Below are 27,878 nucleotides of genomic sequence, written 5' to 3'. Positions count from 1 at the left end.
GTTTGCAAGTTATGTTTAGGCATTCTTAGCACCCCAACGGACACGACTTGGAATCAGGCACTTAATGATATTAAAAAAAAAAAAGGTTGTGCAGATTTTCTGATGCATTCATAAATAAAAGTTCTGATAACCCTTATCCATGAACAGAAACATTTACCTACACATGGGATCACATGAAACATATAAACATATATATACGTGTGTATATATATATATATATATATATATATATATATATATATATATATGTGTGTGTGTGTGTGTGTGTGTGTGTGTGTGTGTGTGTGTTACGGTCATTTTGAGGAATCGTCATTTTGCAAACTGCCCGATCATTTTGGAAAATGACCAAAATATCTGTCGTATGCAAAATGCCCAAATAATTGTGGTATTTAAGAACAATGACCAGAACAGTTGGTCATTTTGCAAAATGACTTTAGTATCGTTGGTCATTTAGTAAGTTACCCCAATAGCTGCTGGTCATTATGCAAAAATAAACAAATAGTGACTTAAAATTGATTAGGAAAAGTCTAAGTATTATAAAGTGTGTGTTTTTTTATTCAACATTAAAAACTTACATTACATTATATATATATATATATATATATATATATATTATATATATATATATATATCGTAGTTGCAGTGCTGGGATTAAAGTATAATTACTAAATTCTAAATTTTGAATTTCCAAAATTATTCCTTGTGCGCAATCTATACCTTCCTGATTAATTACATGCAGACTATGATCAGAAAAATGAGAATGAAACCCTTACAGAATACCCAGAATTACTTTCTAAGATAAGGATGAATGTAACATGTATTCTGTTCATCAAATCAACATAATTTCTAAAAGGACAATCAGAAGATATACAATCACAGGATCGTAGTCTGGCTCAGTGGCACTCGTGACATTAATTCTACGTTTCACAATAACAAGGAAAAGGTGGCATTAAGTTGCAAGCAAATATACTAACATACAAAATCACGTAGGTACATGAGACTATGGATCGAGAACTTAATATTAGCAATACACTATAACACTAGTCAGTGGAGTACTGTAAGCGTGCATGAGCGTCACTAGCTATCAGGGATATGGCAGCCCGAATTGGCATCGGCAAAATGAGGCGAGTGGCACTGTTGATCTACAGTGGCAGACACACAACGGGGCAGTCTACATGAGTCTCCAAAGTATTTGACAATGAAATACTGATATTTGTATAAGCAAATTTACACAGCGATTTTGTAAGATTTCATAGTATATCAAATCTTTAATATTACATTAAAATGCGGTAAACATAATTAGATTTTAAGTAGCAAAGTATGATCACTGATATTACCATTCACACTTAAAACACTCTCTGGGTCACATAGGGAGACAGGAATTAGGAATGGGAATTACAGGAGAAAGCACAGCTGAAAATAGGAATGAGTGCTATGATCAGGGGTGAAGGGTCGACAAGACAAATGTTTGCTTTCAATTACCTAAGATCCATGGTGTGACGTGGTTGGAGTTGTAGTACATGATGAAGAGGAATGATATTTACACTCCCTCTTAACAATCCCTAACCAATACTGTCATTTGCAAACATGAAGCATTCCACACTTCATTTACGATTCACTTTCTTATCCCATAATTTTACACCCATGTTACTTCTTTCCGTTGACTTCTTGGATAGCTGTATCTATAGAGATTACCTCTACAGACACATAAAACACCCTTGACTCAGACCCACTTTTACTCCAAATCATGTACCCTTCCATCTGTATATTCCGTCACAAACTTCACTTCCATCAACAAACATTTTCATCGACATACCCTCACTGACTAATCTGCCTTAAGCTTTTTAAAGGCATATGCCACTTACACCTCTTTCATTTCATTGTCAAATTTCTCACATTGTTTAAACTCAAACTTGCTTTTTCCTATCAAAATCCCATCATAAACCTCCCTAGGTGTATTAATGATGATATACCTCTATCATTTTAAAAATCTTAGTCACTTCTACCTTCATTACTCCTCTCTCCCATTCCTTTTTGGACCCTTTCCTAATCAGGATCATACGTTGCAAACCCTACTCTGCCATTATTGTATTCTCATCAATTCCCACATTTAAATCACACAAACTCCTGGTATCTTTGTATTCTTCCTCTTAATTTACCTGCCTATCAGTCACCTCCACACTCATTCGTATACTAACTCTTCCCACTTTTGCATCATTCAGCTCTTTCTCTTCTCTCCTCCATATTAAAAAATAAATAAATGCTTAATCCAGCAAACAGGGAATGTATTCACTTATTTCTTTATTTTTATCTCTTGTTTTCTGATCCATTTGTTCATTGATGCCTTCTTTTTCATTTTCTCCACAATAAAACCATTTCTGCTTCTTCAGAATTCTTGCTCATCTCCTTTCTCTTTTTTTTTTCTTCTCTCGTTGCTTTCTTTCCTCTCTCTCTTTCTTTTACCTGTACATGATCCTCCATGTTATCATGCAACGCCATTTTTCACTAAATCTCTCATTTTCTTCTCCTACAACTTACTGTTTTATTTCCTATTCCCACACTCCTCTACTTACAAATCCCCCTACTGTACTGACATTTTACATGCTTCTCGCCTGCTTCTCCGCCTCTGTCTCTTTAGCCATTGCCCACAATTTCATCCATTTTCTCCTTATTTTCTTTTCCCATATCCCTCTTATAACTTCATGTGTCGTAATTACCCTTCGCCATATTTCCACCCCTTCCTCTAAAACTAAGATAAATATATCTCTTGTTTTTCAACAAATAATCATCATATATAGCCTACCTCCAGTCATTCCTCTTCTTACCACTAAAGCCAATTAATTTTCTTCCATTTACTCTGCACTAACACACAACCTAGCAAACTCTGCACCTCATCGTTTTATCTTTCCCACGCATGTTGTAGACATATTTTTGGGGAAACCAAATATTTCTAACAATTCCTCCCCTTTCCAAACAAAAGACAGTCTCCAGTCTCGCGTCCTTAAAGAAGGGCGTTGTATACTTTCCAAAAACCTGGCCAGACACAGATTTAGTCTCACAAAAACCTCTATTCTTACCGTTTTATTACATTCCTTGATCATATGAACAACAACGTATCTGTATACAAGAAAAAAAAACAATCGAAAATTGACAATATTCATATCCCGTTATCTCCATTGATGTATCTACTAGACATTTTTTTTCAACTAACGTTCAAGGCGTCTCTTTACACCTGTCTGTGTTAGAGTTAACCTAATCTAACATTACCTAACCTAACCTAAATTGGGATGGAATCCACAATTCGTGATCCGTAAAATCGCGCAAATACGCTATTGTTCTAGTAAAGACCCCATATAAACTCGTTATTACTTTTAGCCTGCCACACTCGATCTTGCCGATAAAGTTCTCGAACTACAATCATTAAAACATTTGTATTATTTCACAGTATACCCCAGATACTTCCTCACACAACGAGCGCTACCTCTCCCCAGGTCCATAGATTTTACCTCTGTCTACATTTTGTAACCTAACCCAGAAAATCATTCATCCATCCCAATTTTGAATTCGCTGCCTTTTCACCTTTTTCATAGTATGTGCTAATTCATCCAGCTTTTGGTCATGAAACAAATAAACTATCATACATTTCTTCTCTTCTGGACTTATGAAAAAAATAAGGGTACGTATAATGTAAAGATTACCACAAACAAGTATGCCTGGGTGTCTTGTAGGCATCCGCCAACGAAAAAAAAAAAAACGAACGAAACCTATTCTTTTAAATTGTCATCTTCTGGATCTAGGCAACATGAAATCTGAACACTAGCTAGCAAACCCTGCCCAACAGGAAGCATCCAAGAGAAACGTCTGCATGTATCATGATAATCTGTATTATTCTATTTCACTAAAATTGTTTATGTGATACCTGTTTTCTTGATGGACGTGCCGAAATGCAATGAAAATTACTTGAAATCTTCCAAAGAAAAGAATCCCAATCTAGGAAGACAGTAAACATAGAATATTCTTAGTAACAAGTAAAAACATGGAACTGAATATGACTGAAAGATATACATGAAAATAAGTTTGTTTAGTTTAATAAAGATATATATATATATATATATATATATATATATATATATATATATATATACATACATATATACATTGTGACGAAGTGCCAAGTATCTGGTTACTCACTTACCATTTGTACTTGTTAAAGCAAGAGACTCTTAATCTCAGATCTGGGACACCATATATACTTGGTGCACGGCTTGGTCAAGTACCTGGTTTATTTACCTTACAGCCAGACACCTGAATACCCTAAAGGTAACAGTGATCCCGGGACATGTGGCGGGCATCACCCACCTGTCCTAAGGCCCGTGGCGGTCCCAGCCCGGCCGTTCCGGGACCTGCGGCGGGCCTGGCCCTCCCATCCCGGGACACTTGGCAGACATCTCCAGCCCATCCTGGGACCTGCTTTGGTCCCGGCCCACCCATCCCGGGACACATGGTGGACATTGCCAGCCCAGCCCACCCGTGCCGGGACACGTCTTGGACATCGCCCTGCCCATCCCTGGACCCGTGGCAGGACAGGCCCACCCCTCCCAGAACCCACGGCGTGCCCGGCCCTCCTGTCCTGGGACACGTGGCTGACATCGCCCGCTCGTCCTGGGACCTGCGGCAGGTCTGGACTGCCCGTCCCAGAACATGTGGCAGACATCGCCCACCCGTCCCAGGACCCGCAGCGGGCCCAGTCTGCCTGTCCCGGGACACGTGGTGGACATCGCCCCCTGTCCCAGGACCTGCGGCAGACCCGGCCTGCCCGTCCCAGGACACTTGGCAGACCTTTCCCGCCCATCCCAGGATCCGTGGCAGGCCTTGCCCGCCAGTCCCTGCAGAGAGCAACACCTATACTATTCCTTAGAACCAGAATATGCCACTGAATCCTTTAAATTCTCTGGGGGCTTCTCTGAATCCTCTAGTTCTTGTCCTGGCACTCTGCGAATCCTACTGAATCCTCTGCTTCTTCTCCTGGCACCTCCACGAATCCTAATTAATTCTTTCTCTAGGGACTTTTCTGAAGCCTGGTTCTTCTCCAGGCGCCTCCACAAATCCCTCATATTCTTCATTTTTATAATCCTCCCCTTTCCTTTCCCTTCCAGGAATCAATAAAACTAAGAAAACCGTTTAACATATAATTTCCATTCTAGTTCAATTTCCTTCAAGGATTAACAAATCAAACTTATTACAAAATAAACATCAAAGTTTCCATTCAACAAAATTTTCACATCTGATCCGTCTTCGTGAGGCCAGCGCAGTCTTCATCGCGCCATTCCTTGAAGATGGACAGTTGCTTCTGCAGTTTCCGGTTGTCCAGGAGGCATCTTTATTTCTCATAGAGGTTCTTCAGGTCGCACACAAATTTCTCTTTCACTCCTCGCAGCTGTCGAGCCTCATCTTCCAGCTGGTCGTTCTGTTTGCCCTGTACACTGGCCTTCCTCTCCAGCGACTCCAAGCGACGATTTCCTTCCTTCAAAAGGCAATGCCAGCTTATTCCTCTCGAGTTTCGCCGCCTCAACTACACACTGGAGTCCACACTTTTCCTTCCAGAGTTCTTCCACTTCCTTCTGCAGGCACTGGAACCTCAACTCGAGGTCTTTCCTCTCGGATTCCCGCTTTTCGGTCGCATCTTTTTGTTCCTGGATGAGCCTCGCCATCTGCGCCGCTTATGCCAACTTTAGCTGCAGGTCTTTCTTCTGTCGTAGGAGTTTCTCAAGTCTCTCAAGCAGGCAGTTTCCCTCTGCTAACTGTGCAATCACATCCTTTATCCTCTCACATAGGCCATCGTTTCTCTGCCCGATTTCCTTCGCGTTGTCCTTCAGTTGCTGATTTTCTTCTACCATCTTGAGGGTCTTGTCCTCCAGCTGGCGTTTCTCCCTCTTCTCTTTATCGTTCCAGCTTCTAGCAAGGGGGTCTTATCTTGCCAGGCTTGCTGTTGCAACACCTCCTGAGTGATCTGGCTGGCACGAGTGTGTTCTTCCCTTCCGCCGCCTTCTGTGTCTCTTCATAGTAGTCAAGCCTCTGTTACAGCTGAAGAATTGTCCTGTCCAAGTTCACCCACTGCTCTCTCTGGCACTGGATGGCGTCTCGCAAGGCCGCAATTCTCTCGTTCAGTTCCTTTTCCTTGGCCTGTTCAGCTCCATCATCATCAGTCAGGAGAGCAATTTCACCTACGAATAGATAGCCATAGAAAACAAAATGACTGATCTTCCGTATTTCAAACATCTGGACAACAACGTCCCAACAACAGCTGCTGCCAAGGCCAGGTAAGGCCACATTCTCTTCAAACTGAAATCCATATCTGAAGTATTCAGTTCATATACTCTCCTCTTTCTCTCTCGATTTTTTGTTGATTTTCTATATTCCACGAGAGATATTTTGATTTATCAAAATATAGCAGGAATGATTCTGAAAGATTTTTAATTATGTCTTGTCTCTTGGTGTTATAAATTACTGAAACCTCTCTCTCTCTCTCTCTCTCTCTCTCTCTCTCTCTCTCTCTCTCTCTCTCTCTCTCTCTCTCTCTCTCTCTCTCTCTCTCTCTCTCTCTCTCTCTCTCTCTGCAGAGGTGTCAGCAAAAAATTTCAATGCATCAGCTCCAAGATTCTACTCAAGAGATAATAACTGTTTTTATTATGCAAGAGGATATTGCAGATATGGAGAAAATTGCAGATTCAGACACAAAATGAATAATTATGATGAAGGAAGAACAAATATTATGGAAAAGTTGGATTTTTTAATGTCAGAATTTCTGGAAATGAAAAAAAGAACAACATACCAGAACAGGAAAGAGACATGGGAAAATCCTTATTATTACCAATATTAAATGAAGGAGAAAACACGCAAACCATCATAGTGATGAATGCGCAGGGTTTAGTTACGAGTAACTCAAAAAGAAAAATAGAGTACTTAGAAGAACTAACCCAAATTGAAAAGAAAATAGATATAATGAATATAAGTGAAACCTGGTATTCCCAAGAGACTGGGAATGATGATCAAATAAAAGGGTTCCAAACTTATAGATCAGATAGAAAAAATAGGAATCAAGGGGGAACCGCAATATATGGGAAAGACAAAAAACAAGGAAAAATATATGAGAAATATAGTAACTCAGAATGTGAACTAATAGCGGTAGAATTTGAATCTGAAAAATTAATGAACATAGTAATATATAGACCTCCTAATACTAAAGAATTTGACTTAATAATAGAAGAATTGGATGATATATGTAGAAATCACAAGGACTGGACTACTCCTATCTGGAGACTTCACTTTCCTTTCGTAGACTGGAAAGAACGAATAGGAGATTGTTGATGTACTTATACATATAAAAAAGAGAGTAATAGTAGTGCAGAAGATAAGAGGCAATTCGAAAAGCTATTAGATATGCTACTAGAATACAACATTCAACAAATAAATCACCTGCCAACAAGAAAGGAAAATACTTTAGACCTAGTATTTGTGAACGAGATGAATTATGTTAAAGAAATAATAGTTTATAATGCGAGTATTTCAGACCATAATGTCATAGAATAACAGTCCATTCCAAAGCAAGTGAAAACAGAGATAAGCAAGAAATGAAAAAGTGGGAAGGATATGGAAAATACAACTTCTACAGTAAAAATATAAAATGGTCAGAAATAAATGAAGAATTAAACAAAGATTGGGATAACATTTTCGTAAGTGATGACATAAAGGTAAATACGGAGATATTATATAAAATATTAGAGAAAATAGTGGATAAATATATACCGAAGAAGAAAAGTAAACATCAGTCATGCATACCAAGAGACAGAAGGATCTTGTTCCAGAAAATCAGAAAGTGGAAAAAAGGTCTTGCAAAAGAAAAAAATGCATGGAAAGTTATAGAACTAAAAAGTAAGATAGAAAATGCAGAACAAAAGATTATACAATCAAAAGAAAATGAAAAACGGGACTTGGAAGAAAAAACCCTATTAAATATCAAGCAAAATCCCAAACTATTATACTCATATGCGAAGAAGATGAATAAAAGAAGAATAGAAATAGGCCCTGTAAGATTGAAGGGAGATTAACGAATGAAAAAAAGGAAATTTGCAACATATTGGCAGAACAATATAAGAGAGAATTCACCCCTAGAATAGATAATGAAGATAATGATATAGAAGTAAGGGATGAAAATAGTGAATATTTAGCTGACATAGATATTAATGAATCTGATATTGTGCAGGCTATTAATGAAATTAAAAATGGAGCTGCTGCAGGGCCTGATGGAGTGCCTGCTATTTTGTTAAATAAAGTAGTTCATTCTATCGCAAAGCCACTTGCAATATTATTAAGACAAAGTGTAGATACAGGCAAGATTTATGATGAGCACAAATTAGCATATATTACCCCTACTTTCAAAAGTGGATCAAGACTAGAGGCAAGTAATTATAGGCCTGTGAGTCTAACATCACATATTATGAAAGTGTATGAAAGGGTAATGAAGAAAATATTATGAAACATTTAATAAAAAATAATTTGTTTAATAAAGGACAACATGGTTTCGTACCCGGAAAAAGTACACAAACCCAACTGTTAGTCCACCGTGAGAACATATTCAAAAATATGAAAAGCGGAAATGAAACAGATGTGGTTTATTTAGACTTTGCAAAAGCTTTTGACAAAGTAGACCATAATATTATTAGCGAAGAAAATTAGAAAACACAATATCGTGGATAAAGTAGGAAGATGGTTAAAAGAATTTTTACACAACAGAAAAACAGATAGTTATTGCAAACGACAGAAATCGGATGAAGCCAAGGTAATATCCGGTGTGCCGCAAGGTACGGTGTTAGCTGCAATACTGTTTGTTATTATGATTGAAGACATAGACAGTAATGTTAAGGATTCGGTAGTGGGTAGTTTCGCAGATGACACAAGAATAAGTAGAGAAATTACTTGTGATGAAGATAGGAACGCTCTACAAAGAGACCTTAACAAAGTATATGATTGGGCAGAGGTAAATAGGATGGTATTTAACTCTGATAAATTTGAATCAATAAATTATGGAGACAGAGAAAGAAAGCTATATGCATATAGGGGACCTAATAATGAGACAATCACAAATAAGGAAGCAGTTAAAGACCTTGGTGTGATGATGAATAGGAACATGTTATGCAATGATCAAATAGCAATTCTGTTGGCAAAATGTAAAGCAAAAATGGGAATGTTGTTACGGCACTTCAAAACAAGAAAAGCTGAACACATGATTATGCTTTATAAAACATATGTTCGTAGTCCACTTGAATATTGCAATATGATATGGTACCCACACTATCAAAAGGATATTGCACAGATAGAGAGTGTACAAAGGTCCTTTACAGCTAGAATAGAAGAAGTTAAAGACCTTGACTACTGGGAAAGACTACAATCCTTAAAATTATATAGTCTAGAAAGGAGAAGAGAACGCTACATGATAATTCAGGCATGGAAACAGATAGAAGGAATAGCAGAAATATCATGGAACTAAAAATATCAGAAAGAGCAAGCAGAGGTAGATTAATAGTGCCCAAAACTATACCAGGAAAAATAAGGAAAGCACACAGGACATTAATCCACTACGCACCAGCATCGATAATGCAGCGTCTATTCAATGCGTTGCCAGCTCATCTGAGGAATATATCAGGAGTGAGCGTAGATGTGTTTAAGAATAAGCTCGACAAATATCTAAACTGCATCCCAGACCATCCAAGATTGGAAGATGCAAAAAATACCGGAAGATGTACTAGCAACTCTCTGGTAGACATTAGAGGTGCCTCACACTGAGGGACCTGGGGCAACCCGAACAAGATGTAAGGTCTGTAAGGTAAGGTAAGGTCTCTCTCTCTCTCTCTCTCTCTCTCTCTCTCTCTCTCTCAAGTTTGTAAGAACATTAGGGATTTTTTGCAGTCCATATCTTTTTTTTCTGCTTGCTCTCTCTCTCTTTCTCTCTCTCCCCGTGCGGTTTTTTTTTACCTCATCTATGGAAATAAATTCGGGGATTTTCCTTATTTACCCTTTTGTCTAATGAATTTTCTCTCTCTCTCTCTCTCTCTCTCTCTCTCTCATCTTGCCCCTAAGGTCTAGAAATCTTCATTTGTTCCTTCATTTAGGTTTAAGGCTTTGCATTCGATATAAGTTGTAAGAGAGAGAGAGAGAGAGAGAGAGAGAGAGAGATAGAGAGAGAGAGAGAGAGAGAGAGACTGTATTTTTGTGTAGAAGAACGGTGTATTGGTATATTTATATATGGCAGTGCATGTGAAATTACTCCGTTTGGAATAGGAAAGCTAATGTGTGCGTAACATTCTTCATGTATAATGCTCCAATTGAGGTTTTCATTAATACGTCCTACCTGTCCATCTAGGTTATATAATATTATGTTTATATATATATATATATATAATATATAATATCTATATATATATATATATATATATATATACCTATATCAGATATATATATACATGCTATATATATATATATATATATATATATTAATATATATCTCTAGTATATATATCTATATATATCTATATATGTTTACCCATCCCTGACACCATGGTATGCGTTTAAGCCTGAGCGTTAAGGCGAACCAGTTACACACAATCTTCAACCCCCCCCCTCTCTCTCTCTCTCTCGCTCTCTACTCACTCTCTCTCTCTCTCTCTCTCTCTCCTATCCATTCCATCAGGTCATCAAATCAGAGTCAGAGTTATAAAAAATATATATTTATTCAAAATAACACACTAGTTGAATGACTCAAATTCTTAGAAGATCAACACTGGAAAGATAATAATTCAAGTCACACAGACAAACCACTCAGATAACCCCCCAGTATTTAAATGTCTCAATCAGTAATTAGTCACACAAATCTCTTCTCCAAAATATTATATTTCCCTCACACGGGACCCTCTGTCCCCCTCACTAGAACCGCCTGTTTAAAAGACACGAGAAGATACTCGTAAGTACACACAATTGTAAAGATAAAGTCAAAGATTAAATCGAACATCTTTACAAAATGTCAAACAGACAACAAGCCATCCCTTTGGCTAAAGTAATACAACACTTACCCATTACAGCCTGGAAAACCACACACAAATAATTAAAACTTTCGCAGAGCTATCCCAGCATTCTGCCTTTCTCCCCCGTAGCTGTCTCCCTAGTTTCTCGGCTAAACATGCCATTATGAATAGACATAGTTCGTACACGTACACACGAACTCATACTGATCGGTAACGCCTTAATAACACTGGTCACAACCAGTTTTCAAAGGCACTTGAACAAGACCTCGTGAACTCACGAACATTGACCCGCTTAAACAAACATCTTCGTATCACTCCATCCCAGAAATGATTTATCAGCTTTCTCAGGTCATTGCTTCGGACTCTTATCTCTATGGGAAGTTAAAAGCAATGAATCTGATTCCCAAAAGTCACAGCACATCACAATGGCATATTAAATATATTATTAATTATAGCCTTCTTTCATCTGACATACACATATATATATGTATATATATATTATATTTATATATATATATATATATATATATTATATATATATATATATGTATGTATATGATATAATGTACCAAAGACTAGTCACATTTTAGACATGCTGTCTACGAACAAGGAACGCCAAAGTACATGGATGAATCAAAAGTACTTAAGCAGAACTGCACACACCTGAAAGGGATTATTGAGACCCACCACTTATGGCAATAGTGACAGCCCTTACGAAAGCATACCGTGCATGATGATGTTTTTCAGGAATACAAACAGTGGCCTGGTAGTTTTTCTTCTTTTTTCAACATCGTGTATTCAGGAACCTGTTTCCCCTTAAAGGAAATAGTGGTGGCCACAGCTATGAGTGAAAATAGATCAACGTGAAATGACGGTCTGTTCCATGGTTCCGACGAAGATAGGGCGGCTATTTACCGCTATCTATGATATGATGCCTCTACTTGTATGCATTTGAATTTAAATTTATTCTTGTCAATCAAAATCTGCGTGGTGTAATAGGGTGAACGGCAGTTTTCTAAACCTCTGTGTGTGTGTCCATGAATTGTATTGACAGCACACCTGGCGGAATAGTTCCGCCTGTCTGAGCATACTGCGACATGAAGTCACTCATAACAGATGAGCCGCACATAAATGGCTCCGCCCATGGTGCAATAGAAAGTTGGTTGTGAAAAATAAGAAAATGCCCCTTTCCAAAAAATGTTCACTAGGGTACTTAAATGGGATAATATTACATATGGAACATCTGAAATGCAACCAGAAGTTCCCCTTCAAAGTCCGAACCATGGGGAAATTGTCCATTTGACTTATAACCGAAGGAGAAAATGTTATTCTACTTATCAATTTATTTATTCCGTCGAAATAACAATAAACTCCTTGATGACTCAACTGCATCACAGGAAAAATAAATCATAGCTAGTACCAAAATATACCCAAAAAGGGTAATTGTACATGAGACTATGCAAATCTTAAGCAAGAATACTACATAGGGATTTACTTACATAATTGACAAATAATAATAATAATAATAATAATAATAATAATAATAATAATAATAATAATAATAATAATAATAATAATAATAATAATAATAATACCAACCTAAGCATGGCATGGATAGACTATAAGAAAGCCTTCGACATGATACCACACACATGGCTAATAGAATGCCTGAAAATATATGGGGCAGAGGAAAACCACATCAGCTTCCTCAAAAACATACAATGCGTCAACTAGAATACAATACTTACAAGCTCTGGAATAAGACTAGCAGAGGTTAATATCAGGAGAGGGATCTTCCAGGGAGACTCACTGTCCCCACTACTCTTCGTAGTAGCCATGATTCCCATGACAAAAGTACTACAGAAGATGGATGCCGGGTACCAACTCAAGAAAAGAGGCAACAGAATCAACCATCTGATGTTCATGGACGACATCAAGCTGTATGGTAAGAGCATCAAGGAAATAGATACCCTAATCCAGACTGTAAGGATTGTATCTGGGGACATCAGGATGGAGTTTGGAATAGAAAAATGCGCCTTAGTCAACATGCAAAAAGGCAAAGTAACGAGAACTGAAGGGATAAAGCTACCAGATGGGAGCAACATCAAACACATAGATGAGACAGGATACAAATACCTGGGAATAATGGAAGGAGGGGATATAAAACACCAAGAGATGAAGGACACGATCAGGAAAGAATATATGCAGAGACTCAAGGCGATACTCAAATCAAAACTCAACGCCGGAAATATGATAAAAGCCATAAACATATGGGCAGTGCCAGTAATCAGATACAGCGCAGAAATAGTGGAATGGACGAAGGCAGAACTCCGCAGCATAGATCAGAAAACCAGGAAACATATGACAATACACAAAGCACTACACCCAAGAGCAAATACGGATAGACTATACATAACACGAAAGAAAGGAGGGAGAGGACTACTAAGTATAGAGGACTGCGTCAACACTGAGAACAGAGCACTGGGGCAATATCTGAAAACCAGTGAAGACGAGTGGCTAAAGAGTGCATGGGAAGAAGGACTAATAAAAGTAGACGAAGACCCACAAATATACAGAGACAGGAGAATGACAGACAGAACAGAGGACTGGCACAACAAACCAATGCACGGACAATACATGAGACAGACTAAAGAACTAGCCAGCGATGACACATGGCAATGGCTACAGAGGGGAGAGCTAAAGAAGGAAACTGAAGGAATGATAACAGCGGCACAAGATCAGGCCCTAAGAACCAGATATGTTCAAAGAACGATAGATGGAAATAACATCTCTCCCATATGTAGGAAGTGCAATACGAAAAATGAAACCATAAACCACATAGCAAGCGAATGCCCGGCACTTGCTCAGAACCAGTACAAAAAGAGGCATGATTCAGTGGCAAAAGCCCTTCACTGGAGCCTGTGCAAGAAACATCAGCTACCTTGCAGTAATAAGTGGTACGAGCATCAACCTGAGGGAGTGATAGAAAACGATCACGCAAAGATCCTCTGGGACTATGGTATCAGGACGGATAGGGTGATACGTGCAAACAGACCAGACGTGACGTTGATTGACAAAGTCAAGAAGAAAGTATCACTCATTGATGTCGCAATACCATGGGACACCAGAGTTGAAGAGAAAGAGAGGGAAAAAATGGATAAGTATCAAGATCTGAAAATAGAAATAAGAAGGATATGGGATATGCCAGTGGAAATCGTACCCATAATCATAGGAGCACTATTCACGATCCCAAGATCCTTGAAAAGGAATCTAGAAAAACTAGACGCTAAAGTAGCTCCAGGACTCATGCAGAAGAGTGTGATCCTAGAAACGGCACACATAGTAAGAAAAGTGATGGACTCCTAAGGAGGCAGGATGCAACCCGGAACCCCACACTATAAATACCACCCAGTCGAATTGGAGGACTGTGATAGAGCAAAAAAAAATAAATAAATAAATAATAATAATAATGTGGCGCCGTGGAGGAGTGGGTTAGGTCGTCAATGGACTTAAGTTAAGTAAAGCAACATTGGGGCTGGTCAGTCGTTGGATGGGTGACCGCTCTCCTCGGCGTTGATTCATTGGGAAAGGATCTTTACCATAATTCCTTCAGTCTACCCAGCTGTAAATGAGTACCTATCCCTGATGGGGTAGGGTCCAGCTATGGGTTAAATAGCAAAACTCAGCAATGATGGAAAGAAATGAAGGAATAAACGACAACGACGTAAATGGAACCTCTGGCAACAGAGGAGCTTCGTCTGGCAACCAGGTATTCAACCCAATTGAAGGGGAAGACGGTCAGGTACTTGGAGGTCGTCATCCAGCAACTGACCACCACAACGACAGTAATCAACAGCCTGAGATTGGAGCTACAGAAGCAAAAAGGAAGAAATGGACAAGAGAAGAAAATAAGGAAATATGGAGATGCTACATCAGAAGCAACCCGACGGAGAGAGGATATAGAAGAAGATTGGTCAACATCTGGAATGAGAGGAATAACACCCCCCAAACAGAGCAGAGGCTGGCAGACCAAGTAAGGAACATAAAGAAAAAGAACTGGCTCTCCCCAACAGAAAGAGAAGAACTGGAAAGGTAAATGTCACACGACAACGAATTACACGAAGACGAACTGAGAGACGATGCCACAGAAGACGACAGGGATGATGAGGTATCAAACAACGACACACGAAGAAACACCGACGAAGTAACAGAGAGGATGGAATGGGTAGAAAAGATTAGGCAATGGATGAAGCCAGATACAGAGAGAACAAAGATCCCCTCCATGAAAGCCTACAACACCAAGAAATTAATGGAGAAAACAAGTGAGGTCAATGAAATAATGGGAATAATACACACCACCAGTATCACAGAAACAAATAACTTGGCATATGCAGGAGCAAGATTAGTAGCAGAACTGATGGGGATTTGAACACCAACACCACCAGCACAACCAACCCAACAGAAACCAAAACAGCAACCTCCTTGGAAAAGGCGCCTGGAAAAGATGACAGAAAAAAGGCTAAGAAGCAAGAAAACAAGGGAGGAACTCAACGAGAAATACAAAGTACAAGAGAGGGGACTAAACAACACAATAGAAGATGTAAAACAGAGGCTTAAGGCCAAAGCACATAAGATCCAACAGTACATGAACAGGAATAAGGGATACCAACAGAACAAACTATTCGGAACCAACCAGAAAAGACTATACAGCCAACTAAGAGGGGAAGACAACCACCCAGAAATTCCTGAAGCCGAACCAAGTAAGAGACTCTGGGAAAACATATGGAGCAATCCGGTATCGCACAACAAACATGCAACATGGCTCCAGGAAGTCAAGGAAGAAGAAACAGGGAGAATAAAACAAAGATTCAAGGAGATCACGACAGACACAGTCAGACACCAACTAAAGAAAATGCCAAACTGGAAAGCCCCAGGTCCCGATGAAGTCCATGGACGCTGGCTCAAAAACTTCAAGGCCCTACACCCACGAATAGCAGAACAACTCCAGCATTGTATCTCAAATCACCATGCACCCAAATGGATGACCACAGGAAGAACATCCTTAGTTCAAAAAGACAAGAGTAAGGGAAATATAGCCAGTAACTACAGGCCTGTCACCTGTCTACCAATAATGTGGAAGTTACTAACAGGTATCATCAGTGAAAGGCTATACAATTACCTGGCTCCACCAACAGAAAGGCTGCAGAAGGAAGTGTAGGGGCACAAAAGACCAGCTCCTGATAGACAAAATGGTAATGAAGAACAGTAGGAGAAGGAAAACCAACCTAAGCATGGCATGGATAGACTATAAGAAAGCCTTCGACATGATACCACACACATGGCTAATAGAATGCCTGAAAATATATGGGGCAGAGGAAAACACCATCAGCTTCCTCAAAAATACAATGCATAACTGGAATACAATACTTACAAGCTCTGGAATAAGACTAGCAGAGGTTAATATCAGGAGAGGGATCTTCCAGGGCGACTCACTGTCCCCACTACTCTTCGTAGTAGCCATGAATCCCATGACAAAAGTACTACAGAAGATGGATGCCAGGTACCAACTCAAGAAAAGAGGCAACAGAATCAACCATCTGATGTTCATGGACGACATCAAGCTGTATGGTAAGAGCATCAAGGAAATAGATACCCTAATCCAGACTGTAAGGATTGTATCTGGGGACATCAGGATGTAGTTTGGAATAGAAAAATGCGCCTTAGTCAACATACAAAAAGGCAAAGTAACGAGAACTGAAGGGATAAAGCTACCAGATGGGAGCAACATCAAACACATAGATGAGACAGGATACAAATACCTGGGAATAATGGAAGGAGGGGATATAAAACACCAAGAGATGAAGGACACGATCAGGAAAGAATATATGCAGAGACTCAAGGCGATACTCAAGTCAAAACTCAACGCCGGAAATATGATAAAAGCCATAAACACATGGGCAGTGCCAGTAATCAGATACAGCGCAGGAATAGTGGAATGGACGAAGGCAGAACTCTGCAGCATAGATCAGAAAACCAGGAAACATATGACAATACACAAAGCACTACACCCAAGAGCAAATACGGACAGACTATACATAACACGAAAGAAAGGAGGGAGAGGACTACTAAGTATAGAGGACTGCGTCAACATCGAGAACAGAGCACTGGGGCAATATCTGAAAACCAGTGAAGACGAGTGGCTAAAGAGTGCATGGGAAGAAGGACTAATAAAAGTAGACGAAGACCCACAAATATACAGAGACAGGAGAATGACAGACAGAACAGAGGACTGGCACAACAAACCAATGCACGGACAATACATGAGACAGACTAAAGAACTAGCCAGCGATGACACATGGCAATGGCTACAGAGGGGAGAGCTAAGAAGGAAACTGAAGGAATGATAACAGCGGCACAAGATCAGGCCCTAAGAACCAGATATGTTCAAAGAACGATAGATGGAAATAACATCTCTCCCATATGTAGGAAGTGCAATACGAAAAATGAAACCATAAACCACATAGCAAGCGAATGCCCGGCACTTGCTCAGAACCAGTACAAAAAGAGGCATGATTCAGTGGCAAAAGCCCTTCACTGGAGCCTGTGCAAGAAACATCAGCTACCTTGCAGTAATAAGTGGTACAAGCATCAACCTGAGGGAGTGATAGAAAACGATCACGCAAAGATCCTCTGGGACTATGGTATCAGAACGGATAGGGTGATACGTGCAAACAGACCAGACGTGACGTTGATTGATAAAGTCAAGAAGAAAGTATCACTCATTGATGTCGCAATACCATGGGACACCAGAGTTGAAGAGAAAGAGAGGGAAAAAATGGATAAGTATCAAGATCTGAAAATAGAAATAAGAAGGATATGGGATATGCCAGTGGAAATCGTACCCATAATCATAGGAGCACTAGGCACGATCCCAAGATCCCTGAAAAGGAATCTAGTAAAACTAGACGCTGAAGTAGCTCCAGGACTCATGCAGAAGAGTGTGATCCTAGAAACGGCACACATAGTAAGAAAAGTGATGGACTCCTAAGGAGGCAGGATGCAACCCGGAACCCCACACTATAAATACCACCCAGTCGAATTGGAGGACTGTGATAGAGCAAAAAAAAAGAAGAAGAAAAAAAAAATAATAATAATAATACCCAAAAATAAAAATATTCTTAATACCGAGTTCTATTCATTAAGTAAATGAAGAAACAAACCAAATCGTCAGACTTGATTTTAATTCACTTATATCACCTATTTTAACATCAAAGTTAAATGAGGATCAAAATTGGGATATGAGTATATATTCGCTCATTTGCCAGAAGGGTGTCTTAAATCGAAAATTGCTATATTTAGGGAGAAGCAATCTAAAGTTGAAATTCTCTATACTTTGTCCATTTATATTTAGATGATTCTTTTACTGAGCTGTTTTAATGACAAATACAAATAACAAGTTTTTACCACAATATGGAATAAAGAACAGGCTATCGGTTGGTATCAATACCTCAAAACACATTTTTTGAGTTGTGTCACTCTTCTGGCAAATGAGCGATGGTCCAACTGACGGTTTTACTTTTTACACGTGGACGTTCACACTTCTAACAGTCGTGGGGGTGAACTGACAGGTATTACTGTCTCTTTTATCCAGTTATTACTGTGGTAACTATCCCTTTGATCCAGGTATTATTGTAGAGACTGTCCCGTTTATCCAGTGTTCTGTGGTGACACTCCCTTTATCCAGGTATTTCTGTGCTGTCTGTTACCTTTAACCAGGTATTAATGTGGTGACTGTCCTTTTATCCAGGTATTACTGTGAAGACTGTCCCTTTTATCCAGGTATTACTGTGAAGACTGTCCCCTTTATCCAGGTGTTACTGTGAAGACCGTCACTTTTATCCAGATATTACTGTGAAGACTGTCTCTTTTATCAAGGTATTACTGTGCTACAATTAACCCTTAAACACCCAAGCGGTATTTCAGCAATCATCTCCCGTATGCCGGCGGGGTTCGGGAGTGAGCGCCGAAGTGGAAAAAAAGTTTTTTTCAAAAAATCACAGCACGCTGAGTTTTCAAGATTAAGAGTTCATTTTTGGCTCCTTTTTTTATTATTGCCTGAAGTTTAGTATGCAACCATCAAAAATGAAAAAAAATATCATTATCATATATAAATATTGGAATATATGACAGTGCAAAAAAATAATTTCATATATGATTGTACACAAATTGCACTGTGAGCAAAACGGTTAAAGCTAATGAGTTAATTTTTTTTCGTTGTATTGTACACTATATTGAAATCATTTTGGTATATAACAAATAGTAAAAATATCAAAGCAACACAGAGAAAATATTATCACAAAATGATGCATGAATTCGTAATGCGCGGACGTAAAAAATGGTTTTTTTTCCAAAAATTCACCATAAATCGTAATATTGTGCTAGAGTCTTCCCGTTTGTTGCAAAAGGAAAGTAATTGATTGCATATTACTATCCTGTAATAGTTATAGCTTACAATTGCAGTTTTTGATCATTTCGGACGAGTTAAAGTTGACCAAATGTCGAATTTATATTATTTATCATGATTTATATGAAAATGTTTCAAAAATGATAAAAGCTACGACCATGAGTTATTTTTTGTTGTATTTTACATGATATTTAGCACATTTTCATATATAAAACTCTATGTAACGGCTAATATGAAACGGTGCAAATATTACGACAATGTTACTCAATCATTTCGGAGATTTGCAGCCGAGATTCTGTGCACGGAGGGAAGGAAAAGTTTTTTTTTCAGAAATTCACCATAAATCGAAATATTGTGCTAGAGACTTCAAATCTGTTTCAAATTACGGTAAATGATTGGATATTACTAGACTGTAAGAGTTTTAGCTTACGATTGCGTTTTTTTACCCTTTCGATCGATTCAAAGTTGACCAAATGTCAATTTCTTTCTATTTACTGAGATTTATATGCAAATATTTCAAAACTTATAAAAGCTACGACCATGAATTATTTTTTGTTGTATTCTAAATGAGATTGCACACATTTGCATATAAAAAAAACTCTATATAACGGCTAATATGTAACGGTGCAAATATTACGACAATGTGACTCAAGCATTTCGGATATTTGCGGCTGAGATACCACGCCCAGAGGGAAGGAAAACGTTTTTTTCAAATATTCACCACAAATGGAAATATTGTGCTAGAGATTTCTAATTTGCTTCATAATGAAGATAAATGATTGAATATTACTAGACCGTAAGAGATTTAGCTTACAATTGCGTTTTTCGACCATTTCGGTTGAGTTAAAGTTGACAGAATGTCGAATTTTTTTTTATTTATCGTGATTTATATGCAAGTATTTCACAAATGATAAAAGCTACGACCATGAGTTATTTTTTGTTGTATTCTAAATGAAATTTTGCTCATTTTCATATATAGAATCTATATAACGGATAATATGAAACTGTGCAAATATTACGACAATGTGACTCTGGCATTTCAGAGATTTGCAGCTGAGATTCTGCACGCGGAGGGAAAAAGTTTTTTTAAAAAATTACCATAAATCGAAATATTGTGCTAGAGACTTTCAATTTGTTTCAAAATTAAGGTAAATGATGAATATTACTATACTGTTAGAGGTTTAGCTTACAATTGCGTTTTCCGACCATTTCGGTCGAGTCAAAGTTGACTGAATGTCAATTTTTTTCTATTTAAATTTGTATACAAATATTTCAAAAATTATAAAAGCTACGATCATGAGTTATTTTTTGTTGTATTCTACATTTTCATATATAAAGCTCTATATAACGGATAATATTAAGCGGTGTAAATATCACGACAATGGGGCTCAGGCATTTCGGAGATTTGCGGCTAAGATACCTCACCCGGATGGAAGGAAAAAGTTTTTTCAAATATTCACCATAAATGTAAATATTGTGCTAGATACTTCCAATTTGTTCCAAAAATGAAGATAAATATTTGTATCTTACAATTGCGTTTTTCGACCATTTCGGTAGAGTTAAAGTTGACCAAATGTCGATTTTTTCTGTTTATCGTGATTTATATGTAAATATTTCAAAAATGATAAAAGCTACGACCAGGAGTTATTTTTTGTTGTATTCTACATGAAATTGCTCACATTTATATAACTCTATATAACGGCTAATATGAAACGGTGCAATTATTACGACAATGGGACTCAAGAATTTCAGAGATTTGCGGCCGAGATACAACGCCCGGAGGGAAGGAAAAAGTTTTTTCAAATATTCACCATAAATCGTAATAAAGTGCAAGAGTCTTCCCGTTTGTTTCAAAATGAAGGTAAATAATTGAATATTACTAAACTGTAAGAGTTTTAGCTACAATTGCGTTTTTCGAGCATTTAGGTCGAGTCAAAGTTGACTGAATGTCGAATTTTTTCTATTTATCGTGATTTATATGCAAATATTTCACAAATGATAAAAGCTACGACCATGGGCTATTTTTTTTTATATTTTACATGAAATTGCTCACATTTTCATATCTATAACTCTATGTAACGGCTAATATGAAACGATGCAAATATTACGACAATGCGACTCAAGCATTTCGGAGATTTGCGGCCGAGGTTCTGCGCACGGAGGGAAGGAAATGTTTTTTTTTCAAAAATTCATCATAAATTGAAATATTGTGCTAGAGACTTCCAATTTGCTTCAAAATTAAGTTAAATGATTGCATATTACTAGACTGTAAGAGTTTTAGCATACAATTGCGTTTTTCGACCATTTCACTCGAGTCAAAGTTGACCGAATGTCGATTTTTTTCTATTTACCGTGATTTATATGCAAATATTTCGAAACATATAAAAGCTACGACAATGAATTATTTTTTTTATATTTTAAATGAAATTGTGCAAATTTTCATATATAAAACTCTATATAATGGCTAATATGTAATGGTGCAAATATTACGACAATGTGACTCAAGCATTTCGGAGATTTGCGGCCGAGATACCGCGCCCGGAGGGAAAGAAAAAGTTTTTTTCAAATATTCACCACAAATGGAAATATTGTGCTAGAGACTTTCAATTTATTTCATAATGAACATAAAGGATTGCATATTACTAGACTGTAAGAGATGTAGCTTACAATTGCGTTTTTCAAGTATTTCGGTCGAGTTAATTTTGACCAAATGTGGATTTTTTTTTTTATTTATCGTGATTTATATGCAAATATTTCAGAAAAGATAAAAGCTACGACCGTGATTTTTTTTTTTTTTTTTGTATTTCACATGGAATTTTGCACATTTTTATATATACAACTCTATGTAACGGCTTGTATGAAACTGTGCAAATATTACGACAATTTTACTTAGGCATTTCGGAGATTTGCGGCCGAGATTCTGCGCGCGGAGGGAAGGAAAATGTTTTTTTCAGAAATTCACCATAAATCGAAATATCGTGCTAGAGACTTACAATTTGTTTTAAAATGAAGGTAAATGATAAATTATAAATATTACTAGACTGTAAGAGTTTTAGCTCACAATTACGCTTTTCAACCATTTCTGTCAATCAAAGTTGACCAAATGTCGATTTTTTCTATTTATCGTAATTTATCTGCAAATATCTCAAAAAATAAAAGCTACGACCATGAGTTATTTTTGGTTGTATTCTACATGAAATTGCGCAAATTTTCATACATATAACTCTATACAACGGCGAATATGAAACGGTGCAATTATTACGACAATGTGACTCAAGAATTTCGGAGATTTGCGGCCGAGATACCGCGCCCGGAGGGAAGGAAAACGTTTTTTCAAATATTCACCATAAATCGTAATATTGTACTAGAGTCTTCCCGTTTGTTTCAAAATTAAGTTAAATGATTGCCTATTACTAAACTGTAAGAGGTTTAGCTTACAAATGCGTTTTTCAACCATTTAGGTCGAGTCAAAGTTGACCAAATGTCGAATTTTTTCTATTTATCGTTATTTATATGCAAATATTTCAAAGATGATAAAAGCTACGACCATGGGTTATTTTTTGTTGTATTCTACATGCCATTGCACACATTCCCATATAGAACTCTATGTAATGGCTAATATGAAACGATGCAAATATTACGACAATGCGACTCAAGTATTTCGGAGATTTGCGACCGAGATTCGGCATGTGGAGGGAAGAAAAAAAGTGTTTTTCAAAAATTCACCATAAATGGAAATATTGTGCTAGAGACTTCCCGTTTGTTTCAGGATGATGGTAAATAATTGAATATTACTAGACTGTAAGAGATTTAGCTTACCATTGCGTTTTTTGACCATTTCGGTCGAGTCAAAGTTGACCGAATGTCGATTTTTTCTATTTATCGTGATTTATATGCAAATATTTGAAAGATGATAAAAGCTACAACCATGAGTTATTTTGTGTTGTATTCTACATGACATTGCGCACATTTACATATATAGAACTATATATAACGGCTAATATAGGACGGTGCAAATATTACGACAAAGTGACTCAAGCATTTCGGATCTTTGCGGCCGAGATTCTGCGCGCAGAGGAAAGGAAAAAGTTTTTTTTCAAAAAATCACCATAAATCGAAATATTGTGCTAGAGACTTCCAATTTGTTTCAAAATGAAGATAAATGATAGCATATTACTAAACTGTAAGAGATGTAGCTTACAATTGTGTTTTTTGACCATTTTGGTCCAGTCAAAGTTGACCAAATGGTGTATAAGGTAGCCCTGATAGGACACTCCCAGTTAACGCCAAATCTGCCACAATGTAGTGACATAGATATAGAAATTTACTGTAAACCAGGGGTCTTATTGCCCAATTTAAAGATGAAAGTTTGCAATTCTGGCAGTCAGTACAAATTGGTGGTGATCTATCTGGGTGGTAACGACCTGGCTGAACAGGCTCCTATAGCCATCTGGGACAACCTGAAAGTGCTCATTGAGTAATTGAGGAGCTGGACCAAAGTAATCGCGATCTGTGGTGCAAAATTGAGAGAATACTTGAGAGGAAATTGTTTCCATATAGCCCCGGAAGACTGCAAAGCGAAAGTGTAAAATTTCAATGCCCATCTAAGAAAGTACTGTTTGAAACTATATAAGTACGGCGTTAGACATCTTTCCATGAACACAGAAGCTTATAAGTCCAGCAAGAAATCTGACGGTGTTCATTTTACAAGTCCAGTAAAGGCTTGATGAGGCTGATAACAGGAGAGTGTGACTGTCAAGCTGAGTAGGATTCCATAGTTGCCACAATCTTGTATTAACCTTTCCCCCCTCTTTGTAAAGTAAAATCGCTCTTTTTATTCCTTTTTTTTAACCCCTTGTAATAAAAATCATCATGGCAGTTGCTACAGTAATCCAAATTGAGGCAACGAAGGGTCTTCTATTGGACCTGATCCTAGAAGCTCAATGCGAGCTAATAGAAACTCGTACCGCGACTGTACATATACCAGAATATTCGTGGAGATGAGAAGCAGCTTCATTTGTTTTATATATCAAATGTTGCTAAATTAGAATCCGGGATAGAGGCTAGGCTATGCCAGCTGTTGAATGAAGTAACAAAGGCAGTTTCATTGTTACTGCACTGGACTGATACGCAAAGCATTCCCACTACAAGCGCAAGTTCACCAAAACTGAAACCGTTGCCCCTCCGTACGTTTGAGGGAGAAGTGAGCGAATACGCTTCATACGAGGTTAGGCCAGACGTGACTTATTGAAATGCTATGGCCCAGTTAGAATCATTAAATGCAAAATTTGATTGGGAACCCCAGTATCGCACAGATTACGAAAGGGTATTGCAATCTTACTTAGAAGTGGGATTCATTAAAAGGTTAGAAGCCCACGAAATCGAAGGATATTACATGCCCCACTTTGGGGTTAAAAAAGAGAGCCATACCACTCCCTTGCACATTGTGCTCAATGCATCAGCAAAGTCAAAGGACAGACTGTCATTGAATGATTGCCTTCTATCTAGCCCCAACTTGGTAGAAACATTGTATAACTTGTTAGTGAAGTTTAGATTTGGTCGATATGCCCTAATTACAGACATTAGCAAAGCGTTCCATCGCATATTGTTGGATCCCAGTAATGCCAAGTACACGATTCTTCTGGCATGAGTTGCCTTATCGTACGGCTACCTTCGCCTTTCGGGTTGTCGATTCTGCGTCACTGTGAGGCAACAAGTCCTTCAGACTCATTTGGAGAAGGAAGGAAGGCTGGACTTACTTAGTCAATTTTATGTAGATAATTATATCCAAACTTTCAACGAAACGCATTCGCTGATGCAGGAACACAAGTGTGCGAGAGAACTCTTAGAACGACCCAACATGCCATTGACTGGCTGGGCCAGTAATGTTAGAGAATTGGACAAGAAAACGAATTGGAATGAACCTGCATGTGTGTGTGTTGGGGATGGAATGGAACAGGGATGAGGATAAGATCCATGTGAAGGCAAGTCAGGGGATCCAAGAGATGAGGAAAGGGTGGGTACCTACGAAACGCAGGATACTCTCACTTCTAGTGTCAAACTTCGACCCCTTAGGCTTGGTTAGTCCTCTATTTGTGAGTGGAAAGTTGTTTCTACAACAACTCTGGGAAGATGGTGTGGGATGGGATGATGTGCTAGAAGATGCTAAGGCCCAAGAAGCCAGTAAATTGCTACAGGAGTTCAAGTTAGTAAGCGAACTGGGGATTGAGCGATCTGTAGGCTCAAAGTGTTCTGAGTTACATGTATTTTCTGATGCATCGAGTAAGGCCTATGGGGCCGTTGCGTACGTGAGACAAGGGAACAGAAAGACCCCCAAAAGATGTTAAAATTAACAATCCCCAAGTTGGAATTGGTAGCCTTGTTATTGGGATGTAGATTAGCTAAACATCTGAAACCACTGGTAGATCCATCAGCTGTCACCTTGTGGATGGATAGCAGAGTGGTAATCGCTTGGGTGAATAGCAATAAGGATAATAAGAATGTATTCATCAACAATCAGGTGGGGGAGATTCTTTTAATCCTACAGAATAACAACATGGCCTTGAGTACGTGCCAACCCATCAGAACCCAGCTGATATCGTGTCGAGAGAACTGAAACAGAACCAGTTGTGGTTGAGTGGTCTCCCCCCCCCTTTCTGAATTGTTTTGGAGAACCAAAACTGTCAGAAGAAGTCTGTGTGTCAGAGCCTGTGCCTGCGACTGTTGCCATAGCCCTCCGTGAGATGAGGGAAGAAGTTGCTATGGTAGAACCCAGCGAGACATGAGAAATGATAGAACGAGGAGTAGAGTTCCCTGTTTTGGTACTCAGATTTTTAAATTTGAATAAGTCTCCTTTCCTAATGTTAGTAAGATTGGATCAGAGGAAATATTTGGCCAGTACCTGTGCTTATTTAGAAACTAATGTTAGAGTTGCTAGAGATGTGATAAACTTTGTAAAGCAATTAAATCTATGTCTTATAGATGGAATTGTGTACACACTAACTAGAATTCTTGATGAGAACCATTGTAGAAAGTCACTTGTTCTATTACCTGCCAATGGCACCTTAGATAGGACATACATAACTTATTTGCATCGTTGTAATATGCCTTGAGGTGTCAATGAACTCATGGGTCTTTTCCATCAGGAATGTTGATCGCCCAGACTGAGAGTCAGAGCAAAACAAGTTGTGGGACAGTGTAGAGCCTGCATAATCGCCTTCAAGCCCCTACTGACACAGCCACGCTACCTTCACTACCCAAAGAAAGAGCAAACCTGAGTTTAACTGAGTTATAGCGCATAATGTAAATCTAGAGTTCGCCATCTACCTTAATTCAAATCACCATTTCTTGTACTTAACGAATAAAGACGAGATGCAATAGAGTAAAGCGTCAAACATCAGGGATTGTTACGCCATGACGTCACAAAAGTTGTGCTCAAGGGCAACGCCACGCACAGCAGGCATTCACTTCCCAGGTACCATAGAGAGCAAAAGGTAAGGCGGACTGTCTTCTCCTCCCCACACAGCCAGAGTCGTTACCTTGTTTCTTAATTAACATGCTATAGTGTAAGTATATCGTAGGATATCCCAAGCATCCTATGAATAATGAAGCCTAATTAAAGTTTGTATTAACAAATGTAAAGTGAGCAATCCGATTATGTGGGTTTTGTGTCAGATTTCTTGATGTTTTTTTATCTCTTGGTCTCCGGACATAGCATTGCGATGGCCACGTGCCACTTTAATTCATTGAATCATCATATTAATCTTTCCCTGTGACCTTTTCACGTGTAATTAACTTGTATATAATATGTGGGGCAATGTTTTGAGTGTAATTATAGTTTATTTTTTGTAATAAAAGTGTGTAAAACTGAAATCCTTGCTTCTTCAATCCCTCCACCGAGTTGTAGAGCCTAGTCCTCCAGACCTTGTTATCGCCCAGACCACCGGGCTAGAACCTAAGCAAGTAAAGAGCGAATAATTCGCGACAGATACGATGCAAATACCCTTTAGTGTGTCTACAGTAAGGTGCACTGACAGCACAACCCTCCTACGGGAAATGTGCCCTCGAGAAAGGTCATTCAGTCCGAAGGCTGTGGGAGCTCAAGGTTTGAGAATTGCGAGTCACTAAACACAGTAATGCAACTATATGTGGCGCATGAGATAACTCCGAAGCCCCGGGAAAGGACATATAAAGAGAGAGAGAGAGAGAAAAGCTAAAGGATGAGGACGTTCAGCGCCTTTAACTGGCATTAGGCACACACACACACACACACACACACACACACACACATATATATATATATATATATATATATATATATATATATATATATATAG

The 27,878-nt window shown here is 38.3% G+C and overlaps 1 protein-coding gene across 1 annotated transcript in view; it reads right to left on the bottom strand.

Moving 5' to 3' along the window:
• LOC135215099 (uncharacterized) overlaps positions 1 to 27,878 on the bottom strand; it is an 82,002-nt gene that overhangs the window by 53,553 nt on the left and 571 nt on the right. The gene's annotated exons all lie outside the window — the stretch shown is intronic.

This window comes from Macrobrachium nipponense, chromosome 5, assembly GCF_015104395.2.
Source record: "Macrobrachium nipponense isolate FS-2020 chromosome 5, ASM1510439v2, whole genome shotgun sequence".
Classification (NCBI taxonomy): domain Eukaryota; kingdom Metazoa; phylum Arthropoda; class Malacostraca; order Decapoda; family Palaemonidae; genus Macrobrachium; species Macrobrachium nipponense.
The sequence above is the reverse complement of the archived record's forward strand: the minus strand, read 5'-3'. Positions and strand labels throughout refer to the sequence as shown.